This window comes from Macaca nemestrina, chromosome 5 (assembly GCF_043159975.1).
Source record: "Macaca nemestrina isolate mMacNem1 chromosome 5, mMacNem.hap1, whole genome shotgun sequence".
NCBI classification, from domain to species: domain Eukaryota; kingdom Metazoa; phylum Chordata; class Mammalia; order Primates; family Cercopithecidae; genus Macaca; species Macaca nemestrina.
In genome coordinates this window covers 144,683,833-144,699,815 of record NC_092129.1, presented here as the reverse complement: position 1 = coordinate 144,699,815, position 15,983 = coordinate 144,683,833, and the positions used below count along the sequence as shown (strand labels likewise).

General features: G+C 39.0%; 1 protein-coding gene across 5 annotated transcripts in view; it reads left to right on the top strand.

The window, feature by feature from the left end:
* Positions 1-15,983, top strand: part of LOC105474551 (zinc finger AN1-type containing 3) — a 335,383-nt gene that overhangs the window by 227,971 nt on the left and 91,429 nt on the right. The window lies entirely within an intron of this gene.

Genomic DNA, 15,983 nt, shown 5'->3' with positions numbered 1-15,983 from the left:
GTTCCGGTGATGATGACTAAAATGTATCTCATTTTCCTTTTGCCCATTTGTCTGAATTAATGGTAAGCACCATCTCTCAGACTAATGTAAGATCTAAGCCTAATAAATTGCCTAAATGAGAAAATTATCAAGGATTTTTGATCTGTAAGACTTCCTGTTGAGCCGCATAGAATAAGAGTAAGAGATAATGGGAGTTGTTATCTACATAGAACACAATCATTTAATTTGTTTAGTGCTATTTGAAGAAATTTACCTATATCACATGCTATTAAATATTTGAAAGATAATTTCAGAATGGATAACTTCTACCTCTTCCTCTATTCCATTCAATACATACTTACCCATGCTTGCAAGTGAAGTAAAAAGCATATTCCCAAATGAAAAATATTTTAAAAATGTGTTAGTTATACCAAATTTCACTTGTCTTAAGTGACATTTAGACAAACCGGTTTGGATTAACTAGGTATGAGGCAGTTCATTCCTAAGAAGGACTTTGTAATAATTTGTTTCCTCTGTTTGATAGGCAGCTATAAATAAAAAATTTAATACATTGACTTAGTAACCGGTGTCCATTTGAGAATCAGAAATGAGCCTGACTTGTAATCAGTAAAAGATAAAACCAACATATCGTGGTCCTATTAATTTAAAACACAAAATTTTGAGTTAGGGTCGGATTATCTGGTATTTTATAAAGAACAAGGATTTTAGTTGCTTGGAAATACAGTTGTTTCAGACAAAACTTTCTTTTCAATAAGCCAGTATCTGCTTAATATGGTTTTATGGCATTCATACATTCAGATTTTTATTAAGACTATTACAGAATTTAGTACAGCCTGGTAGAAAGTTAGTTGATATCTCCAGCCCATATTGTCTAGTAATCAGCAGCTGGGAAAATCAGAGTTAGAACTAAAGTGTACTGATCTAGTATTATAATTAGTAATGGCTGTATGTTTGAAATATGACTTCTGGCCAGGTGGCTCATCCCTGTAATCCCAGCACTTTGGGAGACATATAGATCACTTGAAGTCAGGAGTTCAAGACCAGCCTGGCCAACATTAGTAGAGATGGAAACTCCATCTCTACTAAAAATACAAAAATTAGCTGGATGGTGATGCACGCTTGTAATCGCAGCTGCTCGGGAGACTGAGGCAGGAGAATCACTTGAACACAGGCGGCGGAGGTTGCAATGAGCCAAGATCGCACCACTGCACTCCAGCCTGGGCAACAGAGGGAGACTCTGCCTCCAAAAAAAAAGAAAAAGCAAAAAAGAAATATTACTTCTTTCAAACCCAGTGTGACTTTTTCTTTGGCCCTTTTGGTCTGTGATCTGTGATGCTTTGCAGAATATAGTATCTTTATTCCTTTATCTGAGAGGGAAAATGTGCCTATATACATATACAATATTGCATGTAATTTAATAAGATTACTCAAAATTATATGCAAAAGTTTTCTGTGCACACACATTATGTATCCCAGATTATTGTCTCCACATATTTGGTGCCCCTCCCAGTGTGAGGCTCATACTTCCCTGTCCTGATCATCAGGCTGAGCTATGTGACTTATTTTAGCCAATAAAATGCTAATGAAAAGTTTATTTGGCTTTTATGACCAGAAACGTTAAGAGCTGTTAGGTGTTTCCATTTCTCTTTTCCCTTTGCAGTGATACCAGCGGTATTCCATTTAGGGCCACTCCTTCATTCTGGGTTCCTGGAATGAAGATACATGGAGCAGAGCTGCTTCCTACCCTCAGTAGACCTATAATGTGATCAAAACAAACCATTGTTATAAAGCCTGTAGATTTTAGGGTCATTTGTTTTTGCAGGTAAATTAGCCTAAGCTGACTGATAATAAGAACCCTAGCTTAAGAAGATCTTTTCTAGACCTAGGTTTTTTTTTTTTTTTTTTTTTTTTTGGCTTTTTTTTTAACTTTTGTGTTTGTGGGTTTATTTGTTTATTTTTGAGACAGGGTCTTACTCTGTTGTCCAGACTGGAGTGCACTGGTACAATCATGGCTCACTGCAGCCTCACCCTCCCTGGACTCAGGTGATCCTCCCACCTCAGCCTCCTGAGTAGCTGGGACTACAGGCGCGCACCATTACGCCTGGCCAATTTTTGTATTTTATGTAGAGACAGGTTTTTGCTATGTTGTCCAGGATGGTCTTGAACTCCTGAGCTCAAGCTATTTGCCCACCTCAGTCCCCCAAAGTGCTAGGATTACAGGCATGAGCCACCATGCCTGGCCCCAACATTTTTTTATGAGTCGTTAAAAAATACATTCAGGCCGGGCGCAGTGGCTCACTCCTGTAATCCCAGCACTGTGGGAGGCCGAGGTGGGTGGATCACGAGATCAGGAGATCGAGACCATCCTGGGTAGCACGGTGAAACCCCGTCTCTACTAAAAATACAAAAAAATTAGTTGGGTGTGGTGGCGGGCACCTGTAGTCCCAGCTACTTGGGAGACTGAGGCAAGAGAATGGTGTGAACCTAGGAGGCAGGGCTTGCATTGAGCCAAGATCATGCCACTGCATTCCACCCTGGATGACAGAGTGAGATTCCATCTCAAAAAAAAAAAAAATTCAATGCTTGTTTTATGAGGGGCACCTGCATTATCTGCTATCCTCACAACAATCCTACACAGTAGGTTTTAACATTTTTGCAGTTGAGGAAACTGAAATAAAGTTAAGTAACTTTCTTATGGTCATGCAGTTTCTAAGTAGCTTAGGCACGATTCATACGAGTCTGTCTGATTCTTTGTATTATACCTCTAAACTTTCCTGTTTGTTCTTACATTGATTTCACATATATCTGATCAGTCATTTCTTTACTGATAGGCAGAATCAATAATGCAGTTTTCAAAACTTTTATATAATAAGTGCATTTGTCTCTGTTTAAATCAAGGGTCTTACATTTTTGGCTTTCAAAGCACAGATATCTTGTATTTGGAGGTTTTAATTTTTGTTTTACATTTGAAATCACATGCCTTTAGGTGAGACTTACACTTGCCAGTTAGCCACAGTAACTAGCACTCCCTTTTGTGTTAGGCTCCCTAACTTCACACATTTATGATACTCACCTGGTCTCTGAAAACTTTTGTATTTGTATCCCCAGGATTGGCTTGTTAGTGTACATTGTTAATGAAGCCAAAGACTTCGCTATAATTCACACCAGAGAAATTAATTTCATTGCCTTAGTCTCAAGCTAGCAACTTTTTAAATTGCATACAAGGAGTCGGAAGAGAAATAGCAATCATAGTTACTTCAAGATTTACTTATATGTCAGGCACCGTTCTAAGACTTCCACATGTATTATCTAATCTACAAAATAACTTTATTAGGTAGATAGTATTATTATTCTCATTTGTGGGGAGAAAACTAGAGCAAGAGAAGTTAAGTAACTTGCCCAAGATTACACAGCTGTTAAGAAATAGAGCCAGGATTTGAACTCAGGCAGTCTGGTTACACACATCATACTGCCACAGAGGATATGTAGGTTAATTGTCCATGGAGCTTTTCTCACTAGTGGAGAAAGCTTTTGTATCAGTAGTTGATAGCCTTTACATGAAGATAGATACCTTTTAGGAATTGTGAATTATATAAACATCGTGTATTCTGATACCTTGGATTGACTGGATAAAAATTAGTAAATTAGCCCTAATCTTGTGAAGATCATTGCCATCTTCTCTGAACATCCCCCTGATATGCTTTAATAGATGTAAGAAGAAAGTATTAGTAAGCCCATCATTTCATCCTTCAAAAAAATATATCTTAGAAGTTTGAACCACTACTTGGTCTTTTACTCTTTGGGAAAGAGATTGACTCTCTTCGCTCCCCCCACCTCCACCCCCCTCTTCATTCACCACTTTTGAGTAGGCAATTCATTTTTTTTTTTTTTTTTTTGGAGACAGAGTCTCACTCTCTCTCCCAGGCTGTAGCACAGTGGTACAGTCTTGGCTTACTGCAACCTCCACATCCCAGGTTCAAGCAATTCTCATGCCTCAGCCTCCTGAGTAGCTGGGATTATAGGTGCATGCCACCACGCCCGGCTAATTTTTGTAGTTTTATTAGAGATAGGGTTTCACCATATTGGCCAGGCTGGTTTTAAACTCCTGACCTCAGTTGATCCACCCACCTCGACCTTCCAAAGTGCTGGGATTACAAGCGTGAGTCACTGTGCCTGGCCAAGAAGGCAATTCATTCTTTTCTTCTTTTTCCCCTTCTAGAGATGGAGTTTTGAGATGTTACTTAGGCTGGCCTGGAATTCCTGGGCTCAAGCAGTCCTCCTACCTCAGCCTTTCTAGTAGCCAGGTGATATGGTTTGACTGTGTCCCTACCCAAATCTCATCTTGAATTTTAGTTACCATAATCCCCACGTCGTGCTGGTGGGAGGTAATTGAATCATGGGGGCAGTTACCCCCATGCCGTTCTCGTGAAAGTGAGTGAGTTCCTATGAGATCTGACGGCTTTATGAGGAACTTTCCCCCTTTGCTTGGCGCTTCTCTCCTGCCACCTTGTGTAGAAGGACATGTTTGCTTCCCCTTCCGCCATGGTTCTAAGTTTCCTGAGGCCTTCCCATCCATGTGAAACTGTGAGTCAATTAAACCTCTTTTCTTTATAAGTTACCCAGTCTTGGGTATTTCTTCATAGCAGCATGAGAATGGACTAATACACTGGGACAAAGGCGTGCACCACTGTGCCCAGCTGACATTCTTAAAATATAGCACATTGTATTGCTTGAATTTGTGCTGAACATTTACAAGTTTTATCTTAAGGGAAAATGTGTCTCAAAAGTTAATATCACCACTCTAAGTTGAATTTACTGAAACAGATGGAGTGGTCAGCTTAGTAGCAGAGCTTAAATGAAGGAGACCTGAAGACTGGTGGTGTGTGACCCTGGTATGAGATGATAAGACTGAGAACTGAGTAGAAATACTCAGGAAATATTGAGGGAGTAATTAGGGGTAGGAATAGCTCATTAAGTCAGGAGCTGCCTTTGTGGATGGAGGGAAGGAAGAACGAATAGGACCAGATTGTAAGAGCGTAGGTGGGCAAGAGCAATCCCACCTACGCTCTACCCAGTCCCACCACCTACGCTTTTCCCAGTCCCACCACCATCGTCTCCCTCAAAAGAGAGGTGCCAGTGGGAGTTATTCTTTTGTCTTTTCTCCTGTTACATCTGCACGGTAAAATGAAAGGCTAGTAGCATTAGGACTGTGGATACAATTATAGAAATAATCAGTGATCTAAAAAGAGGGGTGGTAACCTGCTGTTTTTGCTAATTTATTCCCAAATGCTTTTCTACTTTTCTATTCTGTTGTCATTGAAGTCTTTATGGGACATTTAAAGCCTTTGATCTGGGGTAAAATATTCCAGCCTCCAGCCTCTCCAGCAATTACGTTCATGCCACTTCTGTGCCATTGGAGTAATTCATGAATGACACTAAGGACTAATGGCTTGAGGGGAAGTCTTTAGATGATACCAAGGGTCAACTATAAACAAATAGAAGTTTTTTGTTTTGTTTTTAGGCTCCAACTTGCCTGTTTTGTCAGCTTTACCCAGTTTTTCCACAATATGCCAAACCCTATCAGTAATTTTGATGGCTGAACTGTATGTGTATATGCACACACAGCATAAAGTGCATATTTTGTTAGAGCTAGATTAATGCCACAATATTCAGAAAACTTCTCCCTGTGTTTTAAAAAAATTGACGTATTTTGTGGTTAGACTGAAATGATGTAAATGTACATGTTATTGTAGTACTAATGAATTGTTAGATATTTGCTGTAATGTTAACATTGCTAATTTATGCCCTGTAAATGAATATTGAATATGAAATACTGTTACAGGGAAAACTATAGTCTGCACAATAAATGCTGTATAAGAAACAAGCCTTACTCCAAATAATTTTTTTTTTTTTGCTAGTTCACACCTCTGAGTAGTTGGCTCTATAGGTGTGAAGAATCTAGAGAATGTTTAATTTCAGTGATAAACCAGATTATAAAGTAAGTTTAATTGATGAAAAGAGTAAGCTTTGTCAGCTTCATATATTCTCTTGTTGCCTGTTTTTTGCAAGACACATTTGAGAATATGCTTTTGGGAGCCAGTCTAATGTTACCTGTATTTGCCTCACGTAAAAATCTTAAGCTCTGTGGTTTAAATCTAAGCAAGCAGGAAGTGACTTGAGAGACCTTGTAAGTCCTGTTAGGACCAGTTATCCATGATGAATAATAAGAAATTTTTATATGTGCAGAGATAATTTATGAAATCCAAACATCTACTTATTGACAGGGTGCTTAATATTTCTCTTGTAGGTAGGAGCACTCTTGCCTCCTATAAATAAATTTTGTAGCAATTTAAAATCCATTAATGTCTGTAAGAGAACTAATACTCTTCAACTTTGTGTGTTCATCAATATCCAATACATTAAATTCAAGAAATGTATATTGTGTATTATGTGGCAGGCGTTTTGCTAGGGGCTGAGTCACACTGTGAATAAGATATTCATTTATCCAACAAATATTTAATAAAGTGCCTTCTATGGATAATCTTAAGGACTTCTCTTAGGAAGTAGTGCTTATATTAAGAGTTCAAATATGAGTAGGATTTACCAAGGTGAATATGAAGATAAAAAATCTTCCACATGTCATGACTAAAGTACTCCATGTTGACAGCCGGGTGTGGTGACTCACGCCTGTAATCCCAACATGATTACAGGCACGAGGCTGAGGCAGGGAGATCATTTGAGGTCAGGAGTTTGAGCCTGGCCAACATAATGAAACCTTGTCTCTACTAAAAAGTACAAAACCTAGCTGGGTGTGGTGGTGCATGCCTGTAATCCCAGCTACTCAGGAGGCCAAGGCAGGAGAATTGCTTGAACCTGGGAGGCGGAGGTTGCAGTGAGCCAAGATCGTGCCACTGTACTCCAGCCTAGGCGACAGAGCGAGACTCCATTTTGGGGGAAAGAAAAAAGAAAAGAAAAAAAATAGCACTCCCTGTTGAGAAAGAGCACGGAGTGTCTGAAAAACCAAGACTGCTGGAGAATGGCTAAAGCAAGGAGAGGGAGAGGAGGAGCAGTGGCTGAAGAAATAGCCAGCAGCCAGTTGTAAGTTCTAAGCCATGGTTAGGATTCTGGATCTGGTTGTAAAGGCAATGAGAAGCCATTCAAGGGTTTAGGCAGGGAGGTGATGTTATCAGAATTTGTTTTCTTACAGTTTTTTGTTTGTTTGTTTGTTTTTTTTTTTGCAATCACTGTGGTTGCACTATGACGAGTGGATTACACTGAGCCAAGAGAGAACACAAAGATATCAATTAAGATGTTATCGAGTCTGGACATGGTGTCTCATTCCTGTAATCCTAGCACTTTGGAAAGCCAAGGCAGGCAGACTGCTTGAGGCTGGAAGTTCGAGACCAGCCTGGCCAACATGACGAAACCCTGTCTCTACTAAAAATACAAAAATTAGCCACATGTGGTGGTGCACACCAGTAGTTCCAGCTGCTCGGGAGGCTGAGGCACGAGAATCACTTGAACCCAAGAGGCTTGAACTCAGGATGCCAAGGTTGCAGTGAGCCGAGATTGCACCACTACGCTCCAGCCTCAGTGGCAGGGTGAGACTCTGTCTCAAAATAAAAAAGATGCTATCAGAGGAATCTTACAGATGATGATGGCTTAGACTACAGTGGTAATGGAAAAGTAGGTGGATTCAGGAGATATTTAGGAGTTGTAAATGACTAGAATGGTAATTTGGGGAATGTAAAATTAAGAAGGGAGAACATGAAGTTCAAGATAATTCCTGTCTTCTGACTTTATTCTTTTAAGTGAGTGTTGATACCGTGTCTTGAGATGGGACGGAGGGTAAAAGACAAGGTCTATTTTATTTTTTGAGATATTACTCAAATTGCAGATTCATGGACATAAATAGGGAACATAGGATAGGAGTCATTTATCATCATTAGGAGGATATATACATGTAGGGGTGTGTGTGTGTGTGTGTATGTATATGTGTATGTATTATACATATATATTTTTAACTTACTTGAAAGGACACAGGCTGGGCATGGTGGCTTACACCTGTAATCCCAGTGCTTTGAGATACCAAAGTGGGAGGATCTCTTGAGCCCAGGAGTTCAAGACCAGCCTGGGCAACATAGTGATGCTCCATCTCTACCAAAAAAAAAAAATTTTTTTTAAGGTAGTTGGGTGTGGTGGCACACAACTGTAGTCCCAGCTACTCAGGAGGCTAAAGTGGGAGCATCACTTGGGCCCAGGAAGTCAAGGCTGCAGTGAGCCATGTGTATGCCACTGCACTCCAGCCTGGGTGACAGAGCGAGACCCTGTCTCAAATTAAATTTTAAAAAAAGAAGGAAGCACACAAAAACTGAGCAGTGTTATTCAGTCTGTCTATTCTGAGATCAGTGAAGAGAGTCTGATTTTTTTCAATTAATAAAAATGATTTTTGAAAGAAAACAAAAATTAATAAAAATATTTTTTAAAAAAAGAAGATAATCTGATTTTTAAAGAGAAGGAATGGCCATGAGAGGCTGGGTAAGAATCTGATAGGGTAAAGGTGTTTTGCTTTGCTTTTTAAAGAAGCTAGAAGATATACTATTCATGAAAAGACACCTAAGTAGACTTAGCCACATTCAATAGATCACAGTTTGCCCCTAAAGCTACAACATATGCATAAGGTGACCAAGTCCGTAAGTACATTGGTTCTTGCTCATTCCTGTTTAAACAGTTTATTCTTGCTGAGGCTGTTAACCCAGATTAACATCCAACTACCAGAATTTTATTGAGATTTTAATCAGAAGGCTAGAAGTCTGATTTATGAATTGGCTGGCTCCTAATGGCTTTGTAACTTTTTAAAATAAGCTATTTAAGTTTTGTGGTTGAGATGGGGGTGGGGGACAATGCAGCTTTAGAAACCTAGAAATGTTTCTATGAACGGAAGCTGTAGCCTATTATGGATATAAATTGGGCAGAGAGGGGATGGTGAGCAGAACCCTGTTGTGTTAAAGGAGACCTTTATACAGTGCCTTGTATGAACCAAACTCTTGAGATATGGGAAGTGAATTTTTATTTTTAAGTGGGTTGAGAAACAAAACCTCTGGCAACCTTTTCCGTTTTTTAAAATTTGACTACTTGAAACATGAAGTATTTTATGGTGCGAAATATCAAACTAAAGCTTCTGGTGGATGCATGGATTTGTAATCTGTGATATGTAGTCAGATGGGGTTTGGAGACTGAGAATGGAAATGTGCGAACCAGCAGCGTACCGGGTGCAGGCTGCGAGCTGTTGCATTTTGGGGAGCTGGGAGGTGGTTGCTTCAGTGGTGCATGCTGTAGTGGGAAGAGCACAAACATTAGAGTCAAATAAAGCTGAGTCTCAAAACCTAGCTCTAGCATTTGTTAAGGAGGGAGCAGGTTGCCCAACCTTGCCATACACACTGTCCTCTGCTGACATGTGGTGATGACATCTACTGCCCAGTTTATTCTGAGGACTAAATGAGAAAATGAATGCAAAGCCCCTGGCAGAGTGCCTGACTCATAGGAGGCGCTTAACTCTTAGTTCCTCTTCTACTTCTAATTTGATTTCCTATATACCTGGCTTTAGTGTTTGCAATAATGATAGAAGCCTTATTAGTGATCCCAAGTAGTCTTAATGAGTGAGTTGGAACAAATGCAGTTGAATTTCTCATCTCTACTTACTGATTATGAAAATAGAAATTCACAGGTATGAAACTCTATCTTTTAGAAATGCCGACCCACATGATGCTAAGAGTACCCTTAAATACACACAAAACAGTTTATGAAAGGTTTAAAGTAACAACTGATAAATACTTTTAAATGTAATCCAGTGATGGACTTTCTACAGGAAAACATTGGCCACTTATTTATCCAGTTAATGTTTATTGAGAACCATTTTTTGTCCTGGATCCTGAATAATGTAGGAGACTGACAAGTGAACAGATGATTCTTATATACCATAGTAAGTCTTGTGCTATGGGAAATCACAGAGTGCTGTGCCAAGAGAATTTGGTAATACATACCAAATGCTTTAAAAATGTACGTCCTCTCTTACCAATTGATCTACTTCTATTATATAACTTAAGGAAACTCAATGAAATCTTGTTTATAATAGTGAAAGGTTGGTAAATGAAAATGTGTAACACTAGTGGATTGGTTTAGTTCATGTATCTATGAATGAATGAGACCATGTACTCATTAGTGATCACCCATTTATATTTTACAAAGAAGAAACATGATACCTTGCTAAGAGGAAAAAAAATAGGTTATGGAACAGGATTAGAAAGAATGAATTTGTTTTCAGTGAGAGAAAAAGTTTAGCAAAATAGCCGAAATTCTTTTTAAATATTTTGAAGAAATCATTCTGAAAGACATACTATTGTAATAATCTAGAAGTGGGGTTGTGAATCTAAGCATCTTGCCTAATCGGCATTGTACATCTGAGAGATAAACAATGGGGCATGTGCATATCAAAATGAGTATTGCATAGTGGCTAGATAGGGTGTAGTTCTAGAGAGACTGCCCAGGTTAATGGACTTGTGAAGCAGGACAGGACAAAGTGCTTTCACAGTGCTTCCAGTATTTTAGGTGCATTTTGTAGTAAGAAGATTGACATGTGAAATATCATTCTGAAAACAGTGGAGAAAACTATGCCAGTGAGTATGTGAGTAGCCAGTCCCAGGGACTTCACTGGTTATTTTGACTTTGCTAGCACCATTAGGTCACTTTATCTTCTGGAGACATTCCGTTTCTGGGTACTAAAGGATTCAAGCATATCTTTGTTGAGAAATTGTTTTTTCCTTTAGATGATAATAAGGTAAGTTGCCAAGATCTGGGCTGCGTTCACTCTTCACAGTAATCCCATTAAAGTGCAAAGGTTTTTAAACTCAGTTTTTACAAGTAACAGTTTGCTTTGGAAAACCTTTATTCACATATACCTCTCTCAGACTCACAACTTTATTCAAGGACAAGTTTAAGACCTTTGGATATACCATTAACTCAACTAACTTACAAAATTAGTTATTCCTGAGTTTTTTTCTCATTTAGAGAGGTAGATAAGCTTGGAGATTTCTAGTTTTCTCATTCATATGAGAATTATACAATATATCAAGGGAACAGACCTTTACTTTGTCTGAATCAGATGAAGTGGCTGTTTCTGGACCTTTCATCTGCACTGCTCTCTAGTGTAGAATGCTGGGAGGCAGGCTCTGTGCCTCATGTTTTGTTGTTTACTTCTTTACATGTAATATAAATCTGTTGCCCTTCATTTTCGGAGTAGACTTCCGAGAGATTCTTTCTTTTTGGCAGTAATCAGAAGTTGGATGCTGGATGATTCAGAAAGAAAGGCCTAAGAGAATAAGAACTGTGATGCAAATATCAGGGCCAAAACGAAAAGATAACTCTTACTTAGTGCCCCTTTCTTTCAGTTTGGAAAATACCTTTTCTTTTTAATTCTGTCATTTGTTGAGTACTCATGTGCTAGGTCTTCATGTATATTATCTTATTTAATCCACATTTTCCTGAGAGGTTTAAATAACCACCTCCCTTTGTTTTACAGAAGGCCCCAAAAGATTAAACAATTTGCTTTTAGCTGTATGCCCAGTAAATAGCAAGGTCAGGATTTGAATCCAGGTCTCACTCTAGAGCTCTTTGTATTGCACAGACTTTGGCATGGAAGTTAGAAAACTCCCAACTCAATTTCTGGTGAATTATAGTAATTTTCTCAGCTCTTGCTTTCTCTGTCTGTAAAATGAGACGATTGAGCTGAATTTCTAAAGTCATTACTGGTTGTAACATTCTGTGATTCCTGGATGCTTTTTCAGATTCAAGCAGAGAATATATAGAGCTTCTACTCTTCTCTTTGTGAGCAGCCAGTTGGGTTTGTATGTTAGCCTGATGATGTTATGACACCATCACCCTGTGCAGGTGTAGAAAAGGCATAGAAGGAGTATGGGTTAAAAGAAGGTACACTGTGTCAACTGTTGATTTCTAAAAGAAAACCTGAAGTTTTTGAACTGCCAATTCACAAAAGAAAACTTGAAAGTACCTGAGCATCAAAGCAGCATGGCAAGCTTGGGCTGGAGAGTGTGTGGGTGGAACCTGGTATTAATAATTGTCTTTAGACACCAACATCCTTTACCTTCAAAGGGCTCTTGTGCCTGAGTGAGTGAGTTTCTGTGTGTGCATCTGTCTCCAAGCATCGGGGATTGTGCTAGATGGTACAGTGATGACTCAGTTTCAGTTCTTTCAGGGTCATATAACATTTCCAATTAAATGGTAGACAGATGGTTATGGGAGGGACACAATGATTATTGACATAGGAGAGCTAATGAGATGACATGACATAAAAAAGAAGTATCATTATTGCATTATTTTTATTCCATTGATATAGTACCTTTTTCTTGAAGGTGCTATACAAATAACACTGAGATAATAAGCCATTTTAAAATGTCAAAACATGGAAGAACGAGAAAGTGGCTAGGAGAAATAAATACACAGAAAAGAAGCAGTGGGGGCTGTAGAGCACTGATCACCTTAGCAGTTACTAACTGGCTACATTCATTGCACTCACTAGTGGTGCTGGAAACGGCTGGGGGCTTGACATGGAGGTCTCTTCCTTGGCCCATCCTGGTGATCACAGTGCCACATCCTGTGGTTGTGATTGAAGACCATGGGCGTGGTTGTGATTGAAGACCATGGGCTTTGTTGTCAAATGGACTTGTCCTTGCTACTTATTAGCTGTTGACTTGGAACAAATTACCTAAACTTTCTGAACCTCAATTTCTTTATCATTAAAATGATGTTATTTATACCTTCGTTGTTAGGGTTTTCCTGAGGACTAACATAAATACGTTATACACATAAAATATTTAGTTCAGTGCCTGGCACATAATAAATGCATCATAAATGCTAGCTATTCTTACGTTTAGAATATGTCAAAAGGTAGTGATTCTGATGAAGTTATAGAGTATGATAGCAACACTTCCCTGTGGTTTGAAGGCCATGTCAAGTTATAAGAACCTTGTACTTCTCTGAATTGATATAATAAACTGTAATCTGTATTTCACAGAGTAGCATTAGATTTTTAAAATATATAGGGAATATAGACAATAATCACACTCAGATACCTACCAACAGCTTAAGAAATAAAAAATTACAAAACAAGATAGAAGACCCGTTTTTCTCCTTATCCCTTGGCCTCAAAGAGGTAATCGCTATCCTGAATCTGGTATATTATTTCCTTGAATGTTTTTATCTTGTAATTATTACCATTCATGTATCTATAAACAATATATGGTATTCTTAACATATTTTAAATTTTTGTATAAGTATTATTATACCATGTATATCTTTCTGTAGCTTGCTTGCTTTTCTCTCTCAACATTCTTTTTGAGATTTTTCTATTATACTTGTAGCCTTATTCATTTAATCACTGTAGAGTATTTTAAGATCAATTTTCTGTTAATGGACATTACCTATCTTTGGATATTTTTGTGTGCCTCTCACCATCACACCACCCTCCCTCAATCTAAGATGTAACTGCTCTTCTGAATTATGCTAATATTTGGGGGCTTTGAAAAGGTTTAAGGCCAGGTGCTGTGGCTCACACCTGTAATCCCAGCAATTCGGGAGACTGAGGCGGGCGGATCACCTGAGGCCAGGAGTTGGAGACCAGCCTGGCCAACGTGATGAAACCCCATCTCTACAAAAATACAAAAATTAGCCGGTCGTGATGGCAGGCGATTGTAATCCCAGCGACTTAGGAGGCTGAGGCAGGAGAATCACTTGAACCTGCGAGACAGAAGTTGCAGTGAGCTGAGATGGCACCACTGCACTCTAGCCTAGGTGACAGAGTGAGACTCCATCTCAAAAGAGAAAAAAAGAAAAAAAATGAGTTAAGCATACAAATCCCTAAACAGTATATCTGAGTTTGTACTGTTTTTAAGGTTTATATAAGCACAGTACAATCTACTGTGATTTAGTGGCTTACTTTTTCCCCTCAGCGTCATGATTTTGAGATTCATTCATGTTGATACATATGACAATAGTTGTTTCCATTATGTACATTATTCCATTGTTTGTTTGACTGTGCCATTATTTATAGACCTTAAGGTTGTTGCTATCTCCTTGAATATGTTTGTTGAGTTTCTCTCAGGTATATATCTAGGGATTAAATGACTGGGGTGTAGGTAATATACGTGTATTTTTATCCTCACTGGATATTGATATGTAGTAATTTCATTATTGTAAGTATTTTGTAATTTTATAATTTGATTTCACTCACGAGTTTAAAATTTTCTTTTGTATATTTCCAAATATAAATTTTTTTCTCAGCAGTTTTTAACTCAGTTGCCCTATGATCAGGTAATATTGTCTGTATCTTAGTAATTCTTTGGCATTTGTTGAGACTTTTGCTTTGTGTTCTGATATGTGGTCAAGATTTAGCCAGGTTTTAATCAGCTTTTATAAATATTCCATGTGTTTGAAAATAATTTATTTGGCTGGGCTTGGTGGCTCATGCCTGTAATCCCAGCACTTTGGGAGGCTGAGGCGGGCGGATCACCTGAGGTCAGGAGTTCGTGACCATCCTGGCCAACATGGTGAAACCCCATCTCTACTAAAAATACAAAAATTAGCTGGGCGTGGTGGCACACGTCTGTAATCCCAGCTACTCGGGGCCTGAGGCAGGAGAATTGCTTGAGCCTGGGAGACAGAGGTTGCAGTGAGCTGAGATCGTGCCACTGCACTCCAGCCTGGCCAATAGAGTGAGACTCTGTCTCAAAAAAAAAAAGAAAACAAAACAAGAAAATAATTCATTATCTAATTGTTGGATACTTGGTCTTTGTATGCTTATTAATTATTTTGTGTGAGAGTTATATTAAAATCATCCCCTGTAGGAAATTTGTCAGTTTCTTGTGAATATAACCATTTTTACTTTAAGTACAGTTGGCCCTGGAACAAAATGAGTTTGAACTTTGAATGCCTGCTTATATGAAGCTTTTCAACCAAACCCGGATTGAAAATATGGGATGCTAAACCTGTGTATATGGAGGACCAGTATTTAATATACGCTGGTTCAGTAGGGCTGACTGTGGAACCTGAGTATATGCGGGAGCTCTGAAACCAATCCCCCTTGTATACTAAGGGAGGGCAGTATTTTGTGGCTTTGGAGAAGACTCTTTTACTATTTTATAATGATCCTCTTCACCCCTAATAATGCTTTTGACTTAAAGTCTACATATTCTGACAGTACTGTAGCCATACTAGCTTTCTGTTCATCCCCTCCCCTCCCGTTTTTCTTTTCCTTTCCTTTTCCTTTCTTCATTTTTTTTTTCTTCCTCTCCTCTCTCTCTCCCCCTCCCCTCCCTTTTCTCCTCTCCCTCTCCTTTCTCTGTTCCTGTCTTGTCCTCCCTTCCCCTTCCCCTTCTCTTTCCCCTTCCCCTTCCCCTTTCCATTCCCCTTCTCCTGCCTTTTCCCCTTCCCTTTCCTCTTTCTTTCTTACTCCTGGACTCAAGAGATACCACCAAGTAGCTGAGACTACAGGTGTGCGCCACCACCCTCAGCTAATTTTTTAAAACTTTTTTAGAGATGAGGTCTTGCTGTGTTGCTCACGCTCGTCTCAAACTTCAGGCCTCAAGTAGTCCTCCCACTGCAGTCTTCAGAAATACTAGGATTATAGGTGTGAGCTACTGTGCCCTGCGTGTTCACTTATTTTTTTTGCCAGGTACATTTTTTTATATATATACAATTGTGGTATACTTGGGGGATTGGCTACAGGACTCCCTTGCATATACCAAAATCTGTGCATACTCAGGTTCATCAGTCTGCACTGCAGAACCATGGTATATGGAAAGTAGGCCTTCCATATATGATTTTTGCATCCTGTGAACATTGTATTTTTGATCTGCATTTGGTTGGAAAAAATCCGCATATAAGTGGACCCACACGGTTCGAACCCATGA